General features: G+C 42.8%; 2 protein-coding genes across 2 annotated transcripts in view; one reads left to right on the forward strand and one right to left on the reverse strand.

The window, feature by feature from the left end:
• The window catches only part of LOC126996293 (G-protein coupled receptor GRL101-like), a 222614-nt gene that overhangs the window by 159171 nt on the left and 38995 nt on the right, over positions 1–24448 (reverse strand). The window contains exon 4 of the mRNA XM_050856670.1: positions 10422–10492. The gene's annotated coding sequence lies outside the window, so the exon portion shown is untranslated. The remainder of the gene's footprint in view (positions 1–10421; positions 10493–24448) is intronic.
• The window catches only part of LOC126996055 (ATP-dependent RNA helicase ddx23-like), a 59233-nt gene that overhangs the window by 6641 nt on the left and 28144 nt on the right, over positions 1–24448 (forward strand). The window lies entirely within an intron of this gene.

The following is a 24448-nucleotide window of genomic DNA, read 5'->3' on the forward strand; positions in this document are numbered from 1 at the left end:
AAAGAAGGGAGGGAAAGTGTGGAAGGGGAGGAAGAAGAGAGGAAGAAGAAAAAGAAGAAAACAGAGATGGGAAGAAATCGTCGAGGTGATAAAAGAAGGGAGGGAAAGTATGGACAGTAGGAAAAGAAGAGAGGAAGAAGAAAATAAAAATGGGAAAAACTCGTCGAGGTGATAAAAGAAGGGAGGGAAAGTATGTGGAAGGGGAGGAAGAAGATAGGAAGAAGAAAATAGAGATAGGAAGAACTCGTCGAGGTGATAAAAAGATGAAGGGAAAGTAAGGAAAGGGTGAAAAGAAGAGAGTAAGAAGAAAAAGAAGAAAATAAAGATGGGAAGAACTCGTCGAGGTGATGAAAGAAGGGAGGGAAAGTGTGGAAGGGGAGGAAGAAGAAAAAGAAGAAAATAAAGATGGGAAGAACTCGTCGAGGTGATAAAAGGAGGAAGGAAAAGTATGCATGGAGAGGGGGAAAAGAAGAGAGAAAGAAGAAAAAGAAGACTAAGAGAAGGAAGAAGTGGGGAAATAAGATACTGGGGAAAGATAATGAGAGTGAGAGGAAAGATAGGTTATGGAAACTGAGGGAAGGAAGGAAAAAGACAAAGAATAAACGATATAATAAAGATAAAAATGATAAATGAAGATGGCAGAAAATGGATAAAGGACATGAAAAGAAAGAGGGAGGAGGGAGAAAAGGAGAGGAAAAGGAAGAGGAAGATAAAAAAAGAAGAAGGAAGAGAGAGGAGGAAAAGAAAGAGAGATATTACAGGAGAAGGAGGAGAGCAAATGTGAGAAGGTAAAGGTGAAGGGAAGATAAAAAAAAGGTGAAGGAAGGGAGGAATAAAGGAAGGAAGAATGAGACACACACACACACACACACACACACACACACACACACACACACACACACACACACAGAATAAAAAATACTACAAATCAATGTGATATACACCGAAAGTTTTTAAAGACAATGACAACTTAGAGAAGAGAAATTTGTTAACCCCCCAAAAAACTCGAACGCAACAAAGGAGTAAAAAAAAATCATAACTCAAAAAGAAAACAAAAAAAACTTGGTATAATGGAGTGAATGAAACCCCGCCACTCCGCTTCCTCGTTTCCCGTCATTGTGAGAAAGCCAAACAATGAAACTGATCCGCCTCAAAGTCAAGTCCAATGATAGAGAGAAACTTGGACGAACGGAATAACTGACTGACTGAATGAATGAATGAAGTTTGGGTGACTGACTGACTGAATGAATGAATGTATGAAGTTTGGGTGACTGACTGACTGACTGAATGAATGAATGAATGAAGTTTGGGTGACTGACTGACTGACTGAATGAATGAATGAAGTTTGGGTGACTGACTTACTGACTGCATGAATGAATGAATGAAGTTTGGGTGACTGACTGACTTAATGAGTTAATGAATGAATGAATGATTGACTGACTGGCTGACTGACTCTCTAACTGACGGACTGACTGAAGTTTGGGTGACTGACTGACTGGCTGACTGGGAACTGAGTGATTGACTGACTGACTGGCGAACTGATTGACTGACTGACCAACTTGCTGACTGAAGTTTGAGAGACTGACTGAACGACTAGCTGATTGGCTGGCTGACTGACTAACTGACTGGCTGATTGACTGACTGAACGACTGACTGGGGCTGTGTGATTGACTGACTGATTGGCGAACTGATTAACTGACTGACTGATTGACTGGGGGCTGTGTGATAGACTCACTGACTGACTTACTGACTGGCCCGAAACATACCAAAAAGAAATTCTAATATTATCAAAGACGATAACTTAGGTGGCTGACTGACTGACTGACTGACTGACTCAACCAGTTCCTGACACACTCCAACTAGTTATTTTTTTCTACACTGGCAAACTAACCGGTCTAGATACGTGTGTGTGTGTGTGTGTGTGTGTGTGTGTGTGTGTGTGTGTGTGTGTGTGTGTGTGTGTGTGTGTGTGTGTACGTGCGTGACTGTGCGTGTGTATGTGCACGTGGGTGGGTATGAAATGTTATAATGATAGCAATAACAACGTGTGTGTATGTGTGTGTGTGTGTGTGTGTGTGTGTGTGTGTGTGTGTGTGTGTGTGTGTTACCTGCCTTCATTAGCTTCCCTTGTTGCTGAGCTAAAAAAAAAGAAGAAATAACTAAATCACTCCACTAATTACACCTTTCCTCCTCCTCTTCTTCCTCTTCTTCCTCCTCCACCTCCTCCTCTTCCTCCTCCTCCCATGCCGTAACCCTTTCCTTCTCCCCCCTCCCCTCTCCCTCAACACGCTCTTACCCCAATCAAGATGGACAGACAGGTTTAGGAAAGTCACCCCCCTTCCATTACCTCCATTACCCCATTCCGTTCCCTCCCACTTCACCATCACCTCCTCCTCTTCCTCCTCTTCCTCCTCCTCCTCCTGACACACAGTAGCACGAGAAACCAGTCGGGAGGATTAACAAAAACAAGTCTTATTCCCTTCCCCCGCATCCCCTTCCCTTCCCTTCCCTTTCCCCTTCCCCTTCCCCCTGACCCTTAACTGTGCTCTAGCTGTTTTCAGGGGCACGGGGAACACCACCACCACCGCTGCCCTCACACACACTTTTTCAGTCCCCCCTAAAAACTAGTCCCATGGTGGTACATCCTGGAAACACGCCCGAAAAAAAATATTCAAAAGTCGACCTCTGAAATAATGCCTGGAAATAGTAGTAGTAGTAGTAGTAGTAGTAGTAGTAGTAGTAGTAGTTGGGAATAGCGGTATGAGCAAAAGCAAGATAAAGGAGGAGGAAGAGGAGGGTGGAGTTACTATACTGAAAAAAAACTCCCGTAGCCGCCAACACAAGCTTCACCCTCCCACCGCAAGCGCACCTAAACAGGCCAACTAGAAACCTTAAGCCGCTATGAACGTAAGCAGGAGAGAAAACAGTAACCATCTCGCGTGAAAAGCCAAGTATTCTCAAACGCTCCCTTCTCTCACAAAGCATATATTTCCAGAAGCCACAAAGGAGGTTAGTCGGGTTCTCATCGGTTATTATTCACATTCACGGAGCAGAAGCCTTGTCTAACTATCACTAGGGCCATAAAACTACCACTGGAAAGACCCACAACGTATACGAAAGCCTTATCAAATGTGGGTGTGTATGTGTATTTAGGAGCATCGAGTAGCGGGCTTTTTTTTTTATTATTGTTTCCTTTTTTGTGCCCTTGAGCTGTCTTCTTTGTCGTTAAAAAAAAAAGCCCCAAGACGTTTGAGAATATGGAAACAGGAGCCCCAGTGAATCTTCTCCCCAAACAACCCTTTCCAGTATACCTTTAGGATTATTAAACGAGGTGAGGCGTAGATTACAGGTATCTCCCACGTCATCACCTGAGTTTAAAGGCCACGCGAGAGAAAGAGAGGGGGAAAGAGAGAGGAGAAAGAGAGAGAAAGGCAAGATAACAAAGGAGGTGGGTGGAATTGGTGCAGAGGGAAGATGGGAGACGGAAAGTGGAGTAATGATACGATTGGAAATTAGCGGGATAATGATAATGAAAGCAACGCACTCTTACTCAAGCGTGAAATAAGGAGTGAAGTGGAGGCTATATCCAGGTTATGTTGAGGAGAGAGTGCATGTAGAGGTGAGAACAGGAGACGAGAATGTGGAAGAAGAAGAGGAAGTGGAAAAAGAAGAAGAAGAAGAAGAAGAAAAGAAGATGATGATGATGAAAAACAAAAACAATCACAAGAACAAGAAAAATAAGAACACGAATAAGAAGAAGAAAAAGAAAAAGAAGAAGAAGAAGAAAAAGAAGAAGAAGAAGAAGAAGAAGAAAAACAAGAACAATCACAAAAACAAGAACACAAAGACGAAAAAGAAGAAGAAGAAGAAGAAGAAAAAGAAGAAGATGAAGAAGAATGAGAAGAGAAGTAAAAGAAGAAATAAAGAAAAGGTGGAGGAAAAAATTAGAGAAAGGAAAAGATAAACTGTTACAAAAAAGAAAAAGTGAAATAAAAGACAGGAACTCTCTCTCTCTCTCTCTCTCTCTCTCTCTCTCTCTCTCTCTCTCTCTCTCTCTCTCCTTGATTCCCGTACAGCGTCCTTCCTCCTTCTTCCTTCCTACTTTCCTTCTTCTCTCCATTCCCTCCCTCCCTCCCTCCACCTTTCCTCCACACAAGCACAGTCACTGCAATTGTGGCGTGACGAGAGAGAGAGAGAGAGAGAGAGAGATGACTGACATTCACCACAAAATTTTTCCGGAAATCAGGAAATCGAGAGAAAATGAAGAAAGTCGTGAGATTTCGTATGCTCTCTCTCTCTCTCTCTCTTAGTTTACGTAGGGTGGTTTGTTTACTTTGGTTTGTGTGGCGCCATCTTTGTTTACATGTGTGACGTCATAGTATATATATATATATATATATATATATATATATATATATATATATATATATATATATATATATATATATATATATATATATATGACATCACTCCTCTGTTTGCACTTGGACCCTTAAAATATTGCAAGTCAAGCTAGGTTGTTGGATCACTATCTTGTGAGCATTGAAATTATTCGTGGTGGTGAGAGGAGAGGGGTGGAGTGGAGGAGGAGGAGGAGGAGGAGGAGGAGGAAGGACAAGCATTTAAGGTGAATGTGGGTGTGTTGGTGTTGGTGGTAAAGAAGAAGAAGAAGAAGAAGAAGAAGAAGAAGAAGAAGAAGAAGAAGAAGAAGAAGAAGAAGAAGAAGAAGAAGAAGATGAAGTAGAGGGAGAAGAAGAAGAGGGAGAAAAAGAAGAAGACGGAGAAGAAGAAGAGGAAGAGGGAGAAGAAAAAAAAGAAGACGGAGAAGAAGATGAAGAAAAAAGGAGAAAAAGAAGACAAAGAGAAATAAGAACAAGAACAACACGATACAGAAGGAAGAAAAAAAAGAAAACGAAACTTTGAACACGAAAACATGGAAGAGGAAAAGGAAGAAAGGAACAAGAGGAAAGATAAACAAAGACAATAAAACAAACGAACAAGAGGACAAAGAAGAAAGAAACAAGAGTAAAGATAAACAGGAGAGGAGGAGGAGGAGGAGGACACAAAGAAGGAAACTCAAATAAGGAAACAAGAAGAATAAAAGCGAAAACAAGAAGGAGGTAAGAGTGAATAAGGAGGAGGAGGAAGAAGAGAAGGGGGAGGAGGAGGAGGGGAGGAAGAGGAAGAAGAGGAGGAGGACGAGGAAAGAAGAGAAGAGAGGGAAGGGAGGAGATGAAAGAGGGAGGAGAGAGAGAGAGAGAGAGAGAGAGAGAGAGAGAGAGAGAGAGAGAGAGAGAGAGAGAGAGAGAGAGAGAGAGAGAGAGAGAGAGAGAGAGAGAGAGAGAGAGAGAGAGAAGGAGGAAGGGTTAGCCCACTCACCTCATGTTCCTCCAGTTGAGAGAGAGAGAGAGAGAGAGAGAGAGAGAGAGAGAGAGAGAGAGAGAGAGAGAGAGAGAGAGAGAGAGAGAGAGAGAGAGAGAGAGAGAGAAAGGGTACATTTTCTCATTATTCTCTCACATTTACCAGTAACAACAAATAGTACTAGTAGTAGTAGTAGTAGTAGTAGTAGTAGTAGTAGTAGTAGTAGTAGTAGTAGTAGTTGTTGTTGTTGTTGTTGTTGTTGTTGTTGTTGTTGTTGTTGCTGTTGTTGTAGTAGCAGTAGTAGCAGTAGTAGTAGAATAGTAGTAAAAGTAGAAGTAGCAGAAACCATGTTAAAAAGAAAAATCAAATTAACCACAAACTAATCTATTATTTTTTCCCCTTCCAGGTGAGAGGCAAACAAACGAGTTACGTCCAGGCCAAGCAAACCAGGTGAGATAAGCAAGCAGGAGTAAAGAGTAACAGGAATCAAGTTAATTATACGAGCCTGATTACGACGCTTTACCTCGATTTACTTGAACGAGCCGAACCGAGTTGTACCGAATTTTCCACCGTCATTGAATGTGGAGAGAGGAGGAAGAGGAGGAGGAAGAGGTAGAGGATTGTACAGAAAATGAGTGAAGGAGCTGAGAGATGAGTTAGTGAATAGGAAGACGAAAAAAAATTAAGTGCTGATATTAAGATGAAGGAGATGAAGAAAAGAAAGGGAGAGTGGGAGAGGAAACCTAAGGGGAAGGAGATGACAAAAAGAGGGAAAGAAGGGGAAAAGGAGAAGAAAAGAAGGAGAGAAAAGAAGATGGATTTCCCACCTTCATTGTGTTAGTGGAACGGGATGGAGGGGAGAGAAAGGGAGGAGGGGGCAGCGTAAGGGTAAGAGGAAGATACAGATGGGAATGAAGAGGAGAAGGGGAGGGAAAGGGAAGAGGGGGAGCGTAAGGTAAGGGGAAGATACAGATGGGAAGGAAGAGGAGAAGGGGAGGGAAAGAGAGAGTGTGAAGAAGAGGGAAGTAGGAGAATCTGGGAGAGGGAAGGAGGAAGAGAGGTGAGAAAACAAAGAGGAGGAAACTTGAAAATACTGAAAGGGAAAAGGAGATAAATTTATGAATCATGGAAGGTGAACAGGAGGAGAAGGAAAAAGAAGAGTGGAAGGAAAGAAAAGTGAGAGAAATGAAGGAGATAGAAACTGTGAATGGAAAAAAAAAGTAAAATAGAAATTCGGCGAAAACGTTGCGAGTGAAAATAAAAGGCAGTAAACGAGAATATAAATCAAGAAAAGAGAAAATGAGAGAATCACGTAAAAATGAAATACGTAAAAAAAAATGAGAAAGTTGATGGAAAAAAACAAAAACATTAAAGATGAGAAGGAAAGCAAAAAGATGTATAGAGAAACAAAAAGACAGACAAAGAAATAAGGAGGTTAAGTGAGTAAATGAAACAAAAATATAAAAGATAGGAAAGAAAGGAGAGACAAAGAAACAGAGATGAGGAGCAGAGGAATCAGATCATGAGTGAGTGAGTAAGTACGTGAGTTAGTGGGTGAGTGAGTAAGTAGTGGGAAGGTAGACGAAGCTGGTATTGCAGAGATGGATAAAAGAAGGCAACTGGAGGAGGGAGAGATGAAGAGGAGGAGAAGGAGGGTAAAGAAAATGAGTCAAGGAGATGAGAGTTGAGTGAGGGCATGAGTGAGTGAGTGAGTGGAAAGGTGAAAAAATTTGGCGTTGATGCAAAACTGAAAGAGAAATTGATAGACGAAGATGAAGCATGAGTGAAGGGAAACGTGAGTGGATGAGATTGATAGCTGAGTGGATGATGTGGTTGAGCTTTAGAGGTGGATGAAAGTTGCCTGAAGAAAGAGTTTGTTGAAAGAGAGGAGGAAAGAGACAACGGATAAAGGAAAATAAAGGAAGGATGGAGGGTGAATGGAGGAGGAGGAGGAGGGAGAGAAGGAAAAAAATAAGGAATAAAGGAAAGAGGAAAATATGGAGGGTGGGTGAGTCGAGAAGGAGTAAGAGGAGGATAAAGATAAGAAATAAAAGGAATTGAGGGAAGAAAGGCGAGTGAGTATGTGAAGGAGGAAAAAGAGGAAGAATAAATAAGGAGCAAATGAAACTGAGGAAAAGAAAGGAAGGTGGATGAGTGGAGGAGAAAGAATGAGGAGGAAAAAATAACGAGTATAGGGAACTGAGTAAAGGAAGAAGAGAAAATAATGAGGAAGGGAAGGAAGGAAACTGAGAAAGGGGATTAAGGAGAAGAGGAAAAAATGAGATGTAAAGAAAACTAAGGGAAGGGAGGAGAGTGTGTGAATGGCGGAGTAAGAGGAGGGAAGAGATAACGAGTAGAGATAACAGAGGGAAGGAAGGGGAGTGGATGAGGTGGATGATATGGGTGAGTGAGTGGAGGAGGTGCATGGGTGAGTGGATGGGTGGGTGGTGACGCAAAGCTCTCCAAGACTGACTTTTTAACCTTTACCCCACCTACACCCATCACCACCTCCACCCACCCTCACCCCCACCAACACCCACCTCCATCCCCCCAGCCCCCCTCCACCTCCACCTCCACCATCAACCCCATCTCACAAGGCAAACTGGAGCTGGTCAGGTCACGACCCAACTAGTCCCTCCACCACCACCACCACCACCACCACCACCCACCACCACCACCACCCACCACCACCACCATCACCACCCACCACACACCATACCAGGTTACCGCTATTCCACCTCCTCCTCCTCCTCCTCCTCTACGTCCACTTCCCATCCTCCTCCCATTCTCCCACCCTCATGAACCATCAATATCCATCATGTTCCCTCTCCCCATCTCGCCCCATTTTCATCTCCCCATCTCCCCTTCCTCTTTCCTCTCATGTTACCGCCACCCCCTTACCTCCCCTATCATTCATTATCACCCCACCATTAAAACTCCCCCCGTAACACCATTCCATTGATCATCTCCTCCCCCTTCCCCTTCCTCTTCCATCCTCTCTTCTTCCTCTCTTCCTTCTGCCCCCATCTACACCTTACAGTCTTCCCCTATACTCATTTCCCATCCCAATCATCACCCATGACAATAGTTTCTCCCCTCCCCATCACCACCATTCCCATCATCATTCCTCCATACCTTCCCCTAAATTGGTTCCTCTCACACCTTTCCTTCGTTTTTTTTTTTTTGCAGTACTTTTTCCCCTTTTCTTCCCTTCTCTCCATTCCTTTCTTCCTCTACCATTTACTCTTTTCCTTCTCCTCCTTCCTCCTTCTCCTTCTCCTCCTTCTGCTCTCCTCTTCCTTCTTCCTCCCACACAGAGAAATGACCAAAGAGAGTGAAAGTGAGGGGTCCTGCAAATCACAAAAAAGGGGGGGACGTCACGAATCTCTCTCTCTCTCTCTCCTTCCATATAAATCTGAGTTAAGTCTTGGGCGTTGTCTAGTATGTCCACGAAGGGGGAGAGAGAGAGAGAGACGGCATCAGGCATCAGAACTGGTCGTGTTGTAAGATGCTGACCTCTCTCTCTCTCTCTCTCTCTCTCTCTCTCTCTCTCTCTCTCTCTCTCTCTCTCTCTCTCTCTCTCTCTCTCTCTCTCTCTCTCAAAACAATGCTAAATATATCATTCTCTGTCCAAAATGTCGTATATTGTTATTATTGTCATTATTATCATTATTATCATTATTTTTTATTATTATTGTTATTATTTTTATTATCACCATCATCATTCATATTTATTTGTTTTATCATCAAATTTTCAGCGAAAGGATTTCACGAAGACAAAGAAATCAATATGTGTGTGTGTGTGTGTGTGTGTGTGTGTGTGTGTGTGTGTGTGTGTGTGTGTGTGTGTGTGTGTGTGTGTAAGAGTGATTGAGTGCGTGTGCGTGCGTGTGTATGTTTTCCTCGCTCCAATGAACACTTCCCATATTTGGAGGTTGTAGAGGGTGGAGGAAGAGGAGGAGGGCGGGTCTCTCTCTCTCTCTCTCTCTCTCTCTCTCTCTCTCTCTCTCTCTCTCTCTCTCTCTCTCTCTCTCTCTCTCTCTCTCTCTCTCTCTCTCTCTCTCTCTCTCTCTAAAAATCTGTTTCACTTACATTATCTTTCATCATCATCATCATCATCAACAGCAACAACAAAAACAACTTGGCATTCGAGGTGGTGATGGTGGTAGTGATGATGATGATGATGATGGTGATGGTGATGGTGGTGATGATGGTGGTGAACACAACAGTGACAAGGGTTATGCATTGTGAGGGTGATGATAGTGATTGTGGGAGTGGTGGTGATGGTGATGGTGATGGAGTGGTGTTATTAATGATGGTGATGACAATGGAGGTGGTGGCACTGGGAGAAATGGTAATGATGATAGTGATATTGTTGGTTGTTATAAAGATAGTGTTGTTGATAGTGTTGATGGCGTTATTGGTAGTGAAAATGATGGTGAAAGAGGTGGTAGTAGAAGTTATGGTAGTGGTGGTGGCCCTGGTGATGAAGATGATGACTGGTGGTGACAATGGTAGTGGTGGTGGTGATGACACTGGTGGTGTAATGGAGGGGTGGTGGTGGTGGTGGGGGTGATGGTAGTGGTAGTGACAGTATTGGTGCAGAGGAAAGATGGTGGTGGTGGTGGTGGTGGTGGTGGTGGTGGCGGTGGTGGTGGTGGTTGTGGCGGTGGTGGTGGTGTGGGCGTAGGTCCCTGTACCCTCCAACCTCAAGGTCATCACCACCACCACCACCACCATCACCGCTGCCCAGGACAAAGACACCTCCCTCACTCTCTCTCTCTCTCTTTACCGTTCTCCTCCTACATCATCTCCCTTACCTCCCTTTCCATCTCTCCTCTCCACCTTTCTTCTCTCCCTCCACATAACACCCACATCTTTATTCCCTCCTCCTCCAACTCCTCCTCCTCTTCCAGTCTCTCCACCTATCTCCCTCTCCCTCACCTACACTCCCTCTTACCTCTCCCTCTCCCTCACCTACACACCCCTTCCTACTCTCACCTCTCCGTCTCCCTCACCTACACTCCCCTTCCCACTCTCACCTCTCCCTCCCAGCTTACCTGTTCGCCTCCCACGTACTCAGGTGAACATGGTGTCCGGCATGCATGAAGGCGAAGGCTCCAAAGTCATCCTGAAACCGTACAAGTGAAGCGACTGAGTGGGGAGGAGGAGGAGGAGGAGGAAGAGGAAGAGAGGTAAGAGTAGGAGGAAGAGGGGTTGTGGGGAGTAGGTGGAAAGAGGTTAAGAGTAAAGGAGATTAAAGTAAACGCAATCGACTTGGTGGGGAGGAGAGGAGGAGAAAGAGAGGGAGGAGGTGGAGGAAGAGGAAGAGAGGAGGAGGAGGAGGAGGAGGTGGGGGATAGTGAGTAAGTGGAAAGAGGTTAATGGGAGTAAAGGAGATAGAAGTAAACACAAACGACTGCGTGGGGAGGAGAGGAGGTCAAAGGAGAGGAAAGAGGGGGAGGAGAGGTAGGAGGAGGAGGAGGAGGAGGAGGAGGACGTGGGTAATGTGTAAGTGGAAAGAGGTTAATAAAAGCAAGGGCGATATAAGTAAACAGACACACACTTAAACATCCCTGAAGTACACAAGTTTAACGCAACACAGAGGGGGAAAATAGATACATTAAACTATGAAAAAAAAAAAAAAAAAGGAAAGAGAAAATTATTATGGTTACCCCTGCAAGCTAAGGCAGTGTTGCCATCTTTGGGGTTTGTAATTCCTTCCACACAAGTACAATGTTAACTTTTTTCTTTCCCTCTCTCTTTTTTATGGCCTTATTTTCCGTCTCTCACGATGTGTTGATAGGAAGGCCGCACGCCGATACAAAGATAAATGTTAAGTGATTCCCCTCACGGCCAAGACTCGTCGATAGAGGAGGTAAACACGGCCTGGGAAAGAGGGATGAGAGATTCCATGCGTGTCTGTCTCAGGTCTATATACTCAAACAAAATGGGGCTTACACACCAATTGATAAGGCTTTCGTAGAGGTTGTAGGTATTTCCATGAGTAGTTTTGGGGCGTACACCTTAACCCACAATTGATAAGGCTTTCGTAGAGGTTGTAGATATTTCCATGAGTAGTTTGGGGCTTACACCTTAACCCACAATTGATAAGGCTTTCGTAGAGGTTGTAGGTATTTCCATGAGTAGTTTCGAGGCGTACACCTTAACCCACAATTGATAAGGCTTTCGTAGAGGTTGTAGATATTTCCAAGAGTAGTTTGGGGCTTACACCTTAACCCACAATTGATAAGGCTTTCGTAGAGGTTGTAGATATTTCCATGAGTAGTTTCGGGGCGTACACCTTAACCCACAATTGATAAGGCTTTCGTAGAGGTTGTAGATATTTCCATGAGTAGTTTTGGGGCTTACACACTCACCCACAATTGATAAGGCTTTCGTAGAGGTTGTAGATATTTCCATGAGCAGTTTGGGGCTTACACCTTAACCCACAATTGATAAGGCTTTCGTAGAGATTGTAGATATTTCCATGAGTAGTTTCGGGGCTTACACACTCACCCACAATTGATAAGGCTTTCGTAGAGGTTGTAGGTATTTCCATGAGTAGTTTCGGGGCTTACACCTTCACCCACAATTGATAAGGCTTTCGTAGAGGTTGTAGGTATTTCCATGAGTAGTTTCGGGGCTTACACACTTACCCACAATTGATAAGGCTTTCGTAGAGGTTGTAGGTATTTCCATGAGTATAGTTTTATGAGTCGGGAGATAGTATGACAAGGCTTTTGCACTATGAACGTGAAACCACTCATGAGTATCCGATTAATCTCCTTCGTGACCTTAGGATATTTTTGTTGTGAGTCGGAGAGTGTGGGAGTGAGGCTTCCATCTTCAAGGTTCAGTGGTTGGAGGATGTTAGGAAAGGTCTTTGTTCTGTCGTGGACTAGTAAAGGCTGATGATGATGGTGGTGGTGATGCTGAAGATGAGTTTTTTTAGTGTTCCTATCTTGCAATGTACGGTACTTATTTTCGCAGCATAACTCAGAGGACGTTAGGAAAGGTCTTTGTTCTGTCGTGGACTTGTAAAGGCTGATGATGATGATAGTGGTGATGATGAAGATGAGTTTTTTTACAGTGTTCCTATCTTGCAATGTACGTAAAACACACAGAAATACACACACACACACACACACACACACACAGCCCCACATCCCTCCCTTTGGCATCCACACCCAACAATGTCTCTCCTCTCCCTTCCCTCCTTTCCTCCCTCCCTCCTTCCTTCCCTACCCTCCCCCCCCCCTTTACGATTAATACGGTATCTATTTTCCCAACATAACTCACTTCCGCAAACATTTTTTTTTCTCCGATCTCACGTTGCACGCCATCTATTTGCCCTTTCCGCACACTCCACTTCCGACTGCTTTCCTTCTTGGCCCAGTATTTTGCGCCATACAATTACCGAGAGAGAGAGAGAAGATTAATACGTTCGATATAGCTGTCAATTAACACGGAAAAGTGGATCATAGAAAGCTCGTCAAAGAAAACGGGGTCTGGCTGAATAGGGCTGGAACTGATGGAAAGGGAGTTTGTAATATGGAAGATAAATGTGTAGGAAGGTAATGAAAGAGCTGATGGAAAGGAAGAGCTTCTAATATGGGAGATATATATACAAGGAAGTGGAAACAAAGGATCGAAAGAGTGAGATAGCAAAATGGAAGATAAATGTATAAAAAAAAAGATAAAAACTAGTGATAGAGATGAGAGACTAATATGGAAGGTAGAAATATAAAAAAGGAAATAAAAACAATTGATAGAAAGTGAGAGCTTGTGATATGGAAAAAATGCATAAAAAGAAAAAAAATTGTGATACGGAAGATATGTAAGGAGAAGGTAAAAACAGCTGACAGAAAGGGAAAGTTTGTAATATGGAAGATAGATACATAAAAAAAGGATGAGAAAAATGTTAAAATGAAAGAGCTTGTAATATATAAGATTGGTATATGAAAAGCAAAAAGTTATTAGCTCAGACTTTCTCTTCAACGATTCAACGTAACATCTTTTCAATTATTTTTTATCTCTTTTTTTCATATAAGATTCTGTACTTGGATCATTCGTCACACACACACACACACACACACACACACACACACACACACACACACACACACACACACACACACACACACACTAAATGAAATAGAATACAATCAAGAAAGAAAGAAAAAAAGAAAGAAAGAATAGAGAAAATGAAGGAAGGAAGGAAGGAAAAGTGGAAGTAAGGAAGGAGAAAAAACAGAATGAATGAAAAACAAAAGAGGAAGAAATAAGGAAAGAAAGAAAAAAATGAAAGAAAGAAAGAAAACTAGGTGGTTCATTTTCTGTTCTAGTACTATATTGTTTTTGTTAATCATTCGTTAATTCGTTAATTCATGTGCTTACAAAGAAACTCCTAACCCTTTCCTTAACTAACTTGGTACTGTTTTTGTTCCCCTATTTTTCTTCTTTTCTCTTTATCCTTTTATTTAATCGTCACCGTCTTTTGTTTTTCATACCCGTGTCTGCTTATTGAGGGGACTGTTCGGGTCTCAATAATAATAATAATAATAATAATAATAATAATAATAATAATAATAATAATAATAATAATAATAATAATAATAATAGTAATAATGATAATAATGATAATAATAAGTGTTGTGTTTTCTTCATGCTTCATTCTCCTTGACCTTTCCATTGACACTGTTCTTTTCTTAATTATTGGCATTTATATTATTTCTCATTTTCTTTTTTCCTCGTTTCTTTTCCGCTTCCCATTACTCTTTCGTGACAGTCGATATTCTCACTGCTTCACTTCCTGCCTCTTTCTTTCCTCATCTCTCTCTCTCTCTTTCTCCCTCTCTCGCTCTCTTTGTTGGCTAATCTCGTTTTCCTCCTTCCCTTCCCTGTCACTCTCTCCTTTCTCTTTTCTTTGTCGCGTACGCATTTTACACTCTGTTAATTTACTTCTGTGCTGTCTCTCTTTGATGCTTTCTTTGCTTCTTACTTTCTCTTCGTGTTTCGCTGATCATTAACTTTTCTCAGCGTGGTAATATTAAGTCTCTTCTCGACTCATAGTCTGGTCTAGTTATCCTCCTTCTCATCCTATTCCTTCTTCTCCTCGTTCTCCTTCTCCTCCTATTCCTACTCCTCAGCCTCATCCTCGTCCTCCCCCTCATCCTCGTCCTCCTTCTCTGCCTATGATAACTCTTCCCAACTCATACTTTAGTCTAGTTATCCTCCTCATCTTCCTCCTCTTTCTCCTCCTCATTGTCCTCCTTCTTTTCCTACTTCTACTCCTCATCCTCAGCCTCGTCCTCCTTCTCGTCCTCTTCCTCCTCATCCTCGTCCTCATCCTCCTCGTCCTCGTCCTCCACCCCCTCCTCCTCCTCCTACTCCTCTTCCTCCGCAAATATAGTAATAAGTGGTTTAATCGGAATGTCACTCACACTCACACTCGCGCACACACACACACACACACACACAAGTAGGTCACCCACTATAACTAATCTCTACCTTAATTCCGTGTCACACACAACCGAGAGGCGCCGCGTGGTGCTTCAGCGAACACACACACACACACACACACACACACACACACACACACACACACACACACACACACACACACACTAAATGAAATAGAATACGAACAAGAAAGAAAGAATAGAGAAGGATTGAAGGAAGGAAGGAAGAAAGAGAAAGGGAAGCAAGGAAGGAAGGAGAAAGAAAGAGAAAAAGAGAAAGAATGAAAGAGAACTAAAGAGAAAAGAGAGAAAGAAAGAAGGAAAAAATGAATGAAAAAGGAAAGGAAAGAAAGACAAAAAGAAAAATAGAGATACATAGAAAGAAAAAGATACATAGATAGATAGAAAGATAGATAGATAGATAGATAGATAGAAGAAGAAAAAAAACATAACAAAACACTTTACGTTCAGATCCGTTATTAACTCAAGATCACGCTTAGGCAGGCACGATCACACACCTAACACCGCCGGCTCAGTGTCAGGTGTGTGAGGGTAAGGCAGGTAAGGGGCGGTCACCTTTATTAATCCCCCTGAACTTGTTTGCCTCAGACTGGGTCAATCTTTTACGTATTCCGGTAAGGGAGGGAAGGGGTGACCGGAAGGGAGAATGAAAGGAAAAAGAGAGGATGGGGATGGGAAGAGAAATGAGGGAAAGGGAGGGAAGGGGAAAGGAGGAAAGAGGTGACGGGATGGGAGAGCGAGGTGAAGGAAGAAGTCGGGGAAGGGATGGGGAGGGAGGGAGAGGGAAAGTGAGGAGAGACTGAGAAAAATGGTAGAGGACGGGGATGAGAAGGGATTGGAAGTGAAGAGAAGGGAAAGGGAGGGAAGGGGTAAGGATGGAAAGGGGGAGACAAGAGGGGAGACTGGGACGGCGAAGGAGAGTAGAGAGAGAGGAAGGGAAGGGAAGGGATGGAAGAAGACGGGAAAGGGAAGGGAGGGAAGGAAAGTGAAGGGAAAGAATGGGAGGGAAGGAGAAAGGAAGGAAAAGAGAAAAAGTAAAAAGAAAGAAAGAAAGAAAGAAAATATGAAACCCTGAGGGAGTGATATAAGGAAAGAATGAAGAAAAATAAAAAGTAAGAAAGATAGGAATGAAGGAAAGAAGAAAAGTAAGAATATGATGAGAATGGAGGAAAACAAACATTAAAAACAACAAAAGCACTAATAATAATAATAATAATAATAATAATAATAATAATAATAATAATAATAATAATAATAATAATAATAATAATAATAATAATAATACCTTGCCACTGTCCTCTCTCCCACTTCCTGCTCCCGTCTGCTTCTCTCTCCCTCCCTTCATTCCTCCCTGTGCCCGAGGCCTTCTTCTCTCCCTCCCTCCTTCCCTCCTTCCCTCCCTCCTCATTGTACCTTCGTCATGCACCAAGCTTATCTTATTTTTTCCTCCTCCTCCTCCTCCTCCTCCTCCTCCTCCTCCTCCTCCTCCTCCTCCTCATTCTCCTTCTCCTCCTCCTCCTCGCAATTCTTCATAAACTAATTTTCTGCTCCTCCTCCTCCTCCTCCTCCTCCTTATATGCTGTTTCTCTCCTCCTTCCCCTCCTTCTTGCATTTTTTTCTCCTCCTCCTTCTCCCTCTCCTCCTCCTCTTCCTCCTCCTCCTTACATATATACAGTATCTCTATCTTCTTCTTCTCCTCCTCCTCCTCCTCCTCCTCCACCCACACACTTTTTCTCCTCTCCTCTTCCTCCTCGGGGTCCTCTCCTTGGCATTTCCGTCACTCCTCCTCCTCCTCTTCCTCCTCCTCAGCCTCCTCCTCCTCCTTCTCCTTCTGACGGTCACCTCTCTGTTTTGTTGTTGAGAGTTAGCATTTCCAAGCATCGAGAATTTACATAAACTTACATTTGTTTTCATTATTGTTTTTGTTGTTGTTGTTATCATCATCTTGTATTACTCTTCCCCTTTTTCCTACTTTCTTTATTTCATTCATCTGTTATTCTCTCTCTCTCTCTCTCTCTCTCTCTCTCTCTCTCTCTCTCTCTCTCTCTCTCTCTCTCTCTCTCTCTCTCTCTCTCTCTCTCTCTCTCTTCCCTTACCTCTCTTCTCTTTTTCTCGTTCTCCAACTTCTCTCCCTCCTCCTTCAATTATATCTCTTCTATCTCTCTCCCTCTCCTCTATACTTATCATCTCTTTCTCTCTCTCTTATCTTCTTATCTCCTCCTAGTCCTCTTTATCCTTATTTATTTTCCTCATATTTTCTCATTTCTTGTTTCTCCTCTTCCTACTTTTTTTTCTTTTTCTTCTTTTTCTTCTTTTTTCCTCCTCCTCCTCCTGTTATATGCAGTTTCTATTTGCTGTTTTTCTTATTATTTTTCTTTATTTTCTCGCATGTTTTCCTTTGTATCTGGAATGTATAACTGTTCTTTTATTTTTTACTGTGGCATAATTCTATATCTCTTTGGGTTGTTGTTGTTGTTTTTTTTTTACTTTTGCATAATTCCATCATCCACTTTTTTATCCACTTGATTTTTCTTTTTACTTTTGCATAATTCTACATCATCCACTTTTATTATCCACTTGTTTTTCTTTTTTTTACTTTGTATAATTCTACTTCATCCACTTTTATTATCCACTTGTTTTTCTTTTTTTACTTTGCATAATTCTACATCATCCACTTTTTCTATCCACTTCTGTTCTTTTTACTCTTCCATAATTCTACATCATCCACTTTTATTATCCACTTCTGTTTTTCTTTTTTTACTTTTGCATAATTCTACATCATTCACTTTTATTATCCACTTCTGTTTTTCTTTTTTTACTTTGCATAATTCTACATCATCCACTTTTTCTATCCACTTCTGTTCTTTTTACTCTTCCATAATTCTACATGATCCACTTTTATTATCCACTTGTTTTTCTTTTTTTACTTTTGCATAATTCTACATCATCCACTTTTATTATCCACTTCTGTTTTTCTTTTTTTACTCTTGCATAATTCTACATCATTCACTTTTATTATCCACTTCTGTTTTTCTTTTTTTACTCTTGCATAATTCTACATCATTCACTTTTATTATCCACTTCTGTTTTTCTTTTTTTACTTTACATAATTCTATATCATCCACTTTTTCTATCCACTTCTGTTCTTTTTACTCTTCCATAATTCTACATCATCCACTTTTATTATCCACTTCTGTTTTTCTTTTTTTACTTTTGCATTATTCAACATCATTCACTTTTATTATCCACTTCTGTTTTTCTTTTTTTACTTTGCATAATTCTACATCATCCACTTTTATTATCCACTTCTGTTTTTCTTTTTTTACTTTGCATAATTCTACATCATCCACTTTTTCTATCCACTTCTATAATTCTACATAATCCACTTTTATTATCCACTTTTATTTTTTTTAATCTTGCATAATTGTCCCTCATCCACTTTTATCATCCACTTCTGTTTTTTTTACTCTTGCATAAATCCACATCAACCACTTTTCTCTATCCGCTTACTTATCAACATCCATTTATCTATTCATACTCTACATCCACGCACTTCAATTTACTCACTTACTCACTTATAATCAACATATTCATCCTCTTATTTATCATCCGTTCACTTCACTGCATTTAAGTTCATTCACCTATTAATCCACAAACTCGAATATACATTTATTTCTCGTTCACCTGCTAATCCATTCACCCACTTACTCAGCAGTGTGTGTGTGTGTGTGTGTGTGTGTGTGTGTGTGTGTGTGTGTGTGTGTGTGTGTGTGTGTGTGTGTGTGTTTGTCTTCGTTGCTCTTTTTTCTTTTTTTGGTGGTTGGTTTTATGTGTGTGAATGACGTCAAGTGTTTATTTTAGTAAGGCTTCGCGGTGTGTGTGTGTGTGTGTGTGTGTGTGTGTGTGTGTGTGTGTGTGTGTGTGTGTGTGTGTGTGTGTGTGTGTGTGCATAATATAACAACGTATTTATGTGTTAGGTGAGGAGGAGAGGATGAAAAGAGAAGCGAGGAATTAATGAAGGAAGGAGATACGCCATGGAAGAAAGAGGAAGAGGAGGAAGAAAAGGAGAAAAAAATGGAGGAAGAAGCGGAAGAGGGGGAGGAAGGAGGGAAAAGAGGAGGGAAAGAGGAAATGAAAAGTGAGATAATGAGAAAAAAGGAAAGCATGAAATAAAGAAGAAAAAAAGGGGAAGAGTAAAAAAAATGAGGAAAAAATATCTCCCTCTCTTTCTCTCTTCCCTTACCTCTCCTCCTCTCGTTCTCCTCCTTCTCTCCCTCCTTCAATTATCTCTTTCCTCTATCTCCATCTTTCTCTCCCCTATATTTAACATCATTTTCTCCCTCTCTTCTCTCCTTCCAATCTTTTTTCTCCTTCTTTATTTCCCTTCCCTTTATCTTCTCTCTCCTCCTTCTCCTTTCCTCTGACCTCTTCTCCCCTCCACCTCTATCACCCTTCTCCCCTCCCTTCCCTTCCCATCCCTTCCCCTTATCTCCTCTCCTCTCCTCCTTCTCCTCCCCGCTAACCCTCCCCTTCCCTTCCCTTCTCCTTATCTCCCCACTCCCCTCCCCCTCACCTCCCAACTTCTCTCCATCCTCCCTCACCTCTTCTCCCTAACCTCCAACATCCCTCTGCTATTTCCCTTCTTCCCCCCTCCTCCTCCTCCTCCTCCTCCTCCTCCTCCTCCCTCCCCTCCCTCACTCCCCCCTTAACCAGCATCCGCATCCCTTCTGACCCCCCTACCTCCCCCTCCCCTGTTGGTCATGTCATTCTTGCATTTCCGGAGCTGAGAATGAATGAAAAAAAGAACAAAAGAGGATAAAGAAAAGACTGCAAAGGAAAAAAAATAAAGAAAAGTTGTGAAAAATAATTATAGGGAAAATGAACGTAAAAATTGTTAATGATTTTTTTTGTTTTAATTGTTGCTTTGTAGTTGTAGTAGTAGTAGTAGTAGTAGTAGTAGTAGTAGTAGTAGTAGTAGTAGTAATAGTAATAGTAGTAGTAGTAATAGTAGTAGTAGTAGTAGTAGTAGTTGTGTGTGTGTGTGTGTGTGTGTGTGTGTGTGTGTGTGTGTGTGTTCAACTATTTCTCTACCTCCGACCCTTCCTTGTACTCTGTCACCCTCCCTCCCTCCCTCTCCCTCCCTTCCTCCCTCCTATCCCCCTCTTCCTCTTACCCTCTCTCCCTCCCTCCCTCGCTCCCTCCCTGCCCTTAGGCTGAAATCTGGAGGCCTGACAGGTAAATTTTTTAGTGGAGAAGAAGGAGGAACCAGAAGAGGAGAGGAGAAAGGACAAGAGAAGAAAAAGTTAAGAAGGGAAGGAGGATAAATTAGAGAAGGGAGAGGAGGGAGGAGGTGGAGAAGAAGGAGGAGGAGGAGGAGGAAGAAGAGGAGGGGAGGAGGAAGGATAAAAGAAGTAAAAGTTAAGAAGGGAAGAAGGATAAGTTAGAGAAGGGAAAGGAGGGAGGAGGTGGAGGAGAAGAAGGAGGAGGAGGAAGAAGAGGAGGGTGCAAGGGAGTTATGGCTAAGGGAAGCAGAGTAGGAAGATGTTGGTAGGGAAGGGAGAGGGAGGGAGGGAGGTGTGGGTAGGGACGTAGGGAAGGGGTGAGGGGGGGCAAGGTAGAGCAGGGGGGCAGGTGGGTAAGGTGTGCCTTGATTAGCGGGCAGGTTAAGGTTACTGGGAGGTGAACGTTCTCTCACCTGGCTACTACACACACACACACACACACACACAGAGGAACACAAGTAGATTAAGACAAAACACACAAAGAATAGAGATAGATTAACACACACACACACACACACACACACACACACACACACACACACACACACACACACAACCTTGCGTAAACCAGTATACACACTCATCTGTTACCGTTACGCATTTTACGAATTTGTTTACGGTACCCGCGCGCACACACACACACACACACACACACACACCAGACTGTCTCCATACCTGTCCACATTTTCACACCTGTTAATATCTTTTTTTACGATGAGAGAGAGAGAGAGAGAGAGAGAGAGAGAGAGAGAGACTGTGTGTGTACCTCAATAGCAGTTCCATAAAAAAAGGCCGGGCAATATAACCGAACCATATAAGGAGACCAGGCATTACCCTCCTCCTCCTCCTCCTCCTCCTCCTCCTCCTACGGTAGTAACACAAAGGGTCGCCCGAACTTAGCAACACCAGGATCGAGTGTGTGTGTGTGTGTGTGTGTGTGTGTGTGTGTAATGATTGTGGTGGCGAGGAAATTACTTTATTCTCCTCCTCCTCCTCTCTCTCTCTCTCTCTCTCTCTCTCTCTCTCTCTCTCTCTCTCTCTCTCTCTCTCTCTCTCTCTCTCTCTCTCTTCACTTCCTCATTGCATCCTTCCGTTTGTTTTTTCCTTCCTCTTCATCTTCCTTTTTTTTCCCATTAATTTCTTCTTCCAATTTTCTCTCTTCTTCCACATTCATCTTCCTCCTTTTCTTCCTCTCACTTCCCTTCTGCTTCTTCCTCCTTTCTCTCCTCTTTGTCTCTTTCCCTTTACCCCTCAAACTTCTTCTTTTTCCTTACCTATCATTCTTTCTCCTGCCCTTTTTCCTATTACACCTTAAACCTCATTCCTTTTCCTTCCTTTCTTTCTATTACTCCTCAGATTCCTTCCCTTCCCTTACGTCTCATTCCTTCTCTTTCCCTTCCTTTTATTCCTCAGACTCTTTCACCCTCTCACTCCTTCTCTCCCCAGCCCATTCTTCTCCCATTCAATCTTTTTTTTCTCTTTTCCAAATTCTCATAAGACTATTTCCCTTACCTCTCCTTCCTTGTTCCCTTCTTCCTGTTGAACTTCACACCCCTTCCCTTCCTCTTCCTTTCTCCCACTTTCCTTCCCCTTCCTTCCCTTCTTCCTAGTATACCTCAGACTCCCTCACTTCCTCCCCTTCCCCTTCCTTTCTCTTTCCCTTCCTTCTTTTCTTCCTATTAAACCTCAGACTCCCTAACCCCTTCCCCCTTCATTTTCCCTTCCTCCGTTTCCCCTTCCCCTTCCTTCCTCCCTCTTCCCTTCATCTTCATTCTCTTCTTTCTATTTAGCTGTGGACACCATCCCATCCTTCTCCTCTCCTCTCCCCTTCCCCTCCCCCATCTCTGTTACGTGACGGGCAATATGGCGTAACGTCGCGCTTCGTCCCGTTACTACAAGGTTATGTTACGTTTTCTGTTGCGTTACGTTCTGCGACCTGAGCTTCCACGCAACCCACTGACTGACTGCCTGACTGACTGACTGGGAGGCTCATCGTTCACTGTATTGGCACATGAGAGCTTGGGAAGTGGAGCTGTGAAGAAATGACTTTGCTTTTTCCTTCCTTCTTCTCTTTCTCATCCGTGTTTCCTTCATTCTCTTCTTTTTTTCCTCATTCTTCTTCCTCTTCCTCTTATTCCTTCTTATCCTTTTCACACCCCGCTTCCTCTGTCTCCTCCTCCTCTTCTTCCCCCCCCGACATCCCTTCCTTCTTCTCTTTCTCATCCGTGTTTCCTTCATCCTCTTCTTTTTTTCCTCATTCTTCTTCCTCTTCCTCTATTCCTTCTTATCATTTCCACACCTCGCTTCCTCTTTCTCCTCCTCTTCTTCCCACCCTGACATCCTCTCCTCCTTCCCTTTCCCATCCGTGTTTCCTTCATCCTCTTCTTTTTTTCCTCATTCTTCTTCCTCTTCCTCTTATTCCTTCTTATCCTTTTCACACCCCGCTTCCTCTGTCTCCTCCTCCTCTTCTTCCCACCCCCGACATCCCTTCCTCCTTCCCTTTCCCATCCGTGTTTCCTTCATCCTCTTTTTTTTTCTCAATTTCCTTCCTCTTCCTCCTACTCCTTCTTATCCTTTTCACACCCCGCTTCCTCTTTCTCCTCCTCTTCTTCCCTCCCTGGCATCCCTTCCTCCTTCCCTTTCCAATCCGTGTTCCCTTCATCCTCTTCTTTTTTTCCCCATTCTTCTTCCTCTTCCTCTATTCCTTCTTATCATTTCCACACCTCGCTTCCTCTTTCTCCTCCTCTTCTTCCCACCCTGACATCCCTTCCTTAACCTTTCATGTAACGTCTCTATCTTCACTTCCTTATCCCATTCTTCCCATCTTTCTTCCTTCCTGCTCCTTCATCCCTTCCATTAACTACATCTGTCTATTTCCTACTCTCTCTTCCTCCCCATTCACCATTTCTCCCATCCTTTATCTCCCTTCCCTTCTGCTGAAACATTCCCGGGCCCAAGCACATCCATTTGTCAAGGCTTTTCTAGGAGTTGTTTATGAGCATTTCCAGGGGTAGTTTTATGACCCAGGTGGTAGTTTGACGAAGTTCCTGTACCATAAAAGTGAAAAACAAACTCATCCTTATCTCCCTTCCCTTCATCTCAAACATTCCCGGGCCCAAGCACACCCATTTGACAAGGCTTTCCTTGGAGTTGTTTATGAGCATTTCCAGGGGTAGTTTTATGACCCAGGTGGTAGTTTGACGAAGTTCCTGTACCATAAGAGTGAAAAACAAACTTATAAGCACCCGACTAATCTCCTTTGTGGTCTTTGCAAGCAGTTGACGTACGAGGCGGAAGCGTTTCAGAAGACGGACCCAAATGTGTTTGAATACTAAGGTAAACTTTAGTAAAATGGCAACCAGCAAAACTTAAGGACCCTCGTACCCAAAGAACAGGTCATGGCGGTAACAAAAGGTTCTCTCAAGACGTCAGAAAATAAAAGGTGAACAGTAAAAAGAAAAACTGAAGAAAAAATACAAAAAAAGAAATCTTGATCACGACACGGAAACACAAACACTGTCCCGCGTGAAGGCAAACCATGATTGTGTGTGTGTGTGTGTGTGTGTGTGTGTGTGTGTGTAAACCCCGAAGCGTGGCCGTGTATTGTAAATGTCAAAGGACGCCACGAGGAGGAAAAAGAGGAGGAGGAGGAGGAAGAGGGAGATGAAAACGATGCAGGGTGGGAGAAGGAAGATGAGGAGGAGGAGGAGGAGGAGGAGGGAGATGAAAACGATGCAGGGTGGGAGGAAAAGGAAGATGATGATGAGGAGAAGAATGGGAAAAGGATAAAAAAGAAGAGAATAGAGGAAGAAGAAAAGAAGAAAAGGAAGAGGAGGAAGACAGATAAATAAAAATAAGCTCATAATAAAAATAACTTAGTAAATAAACAAAGAAAGAATCACAAAAGAAATAAACAAACCAAAGCAAAATTTAACCCTAATCCTCTTGTATAAGCCTCATCTACTTCCTCTTACTCATTTCTCTCTTTTATTCCTCCTCCTCCTCCTCCTCCTCCTCCTCCTCTTTCCCTTCCTCATCCGTTCTCTTTGTGGTTTCGTAATTATCGAATCTTCTCTAATTGGTCAATGTAACAGGAGCGTAATTTTGCTTGTGATTCGGCCATTTGAGAGAGAGAGAGAGAGAGAGAGAGAGAGAGAGAGAGAGAGAGAGAGTGGTAGAGTGGTGGATGGAGGAGAGGCCTGTGGGTGAGGGAAATGACACAAGGCGTGGTGAAGGAGACGGAAGAGGAGGAGGAGGAGGAGGCTCTTTCATTTCAGTGTTATTGAGGTAGAATGACATGACACTTTCTTCATACCATCA

The sequence above is a fragment of the Eriocheir sinensis genome, chromosome 9, assembly GCF_024679095.1.
Source record: "Eriocheir sinensis breed Jianghai 21 chromosome 9, ASM2467909v1, whole genome shotgun sequence".
Lineage (NCBI taxonomy): Eukaryota > Metazoa > Arthropoda > Malacostraca > Decapoda > Varunidae > Eriocheir > Eriocheir sinensis.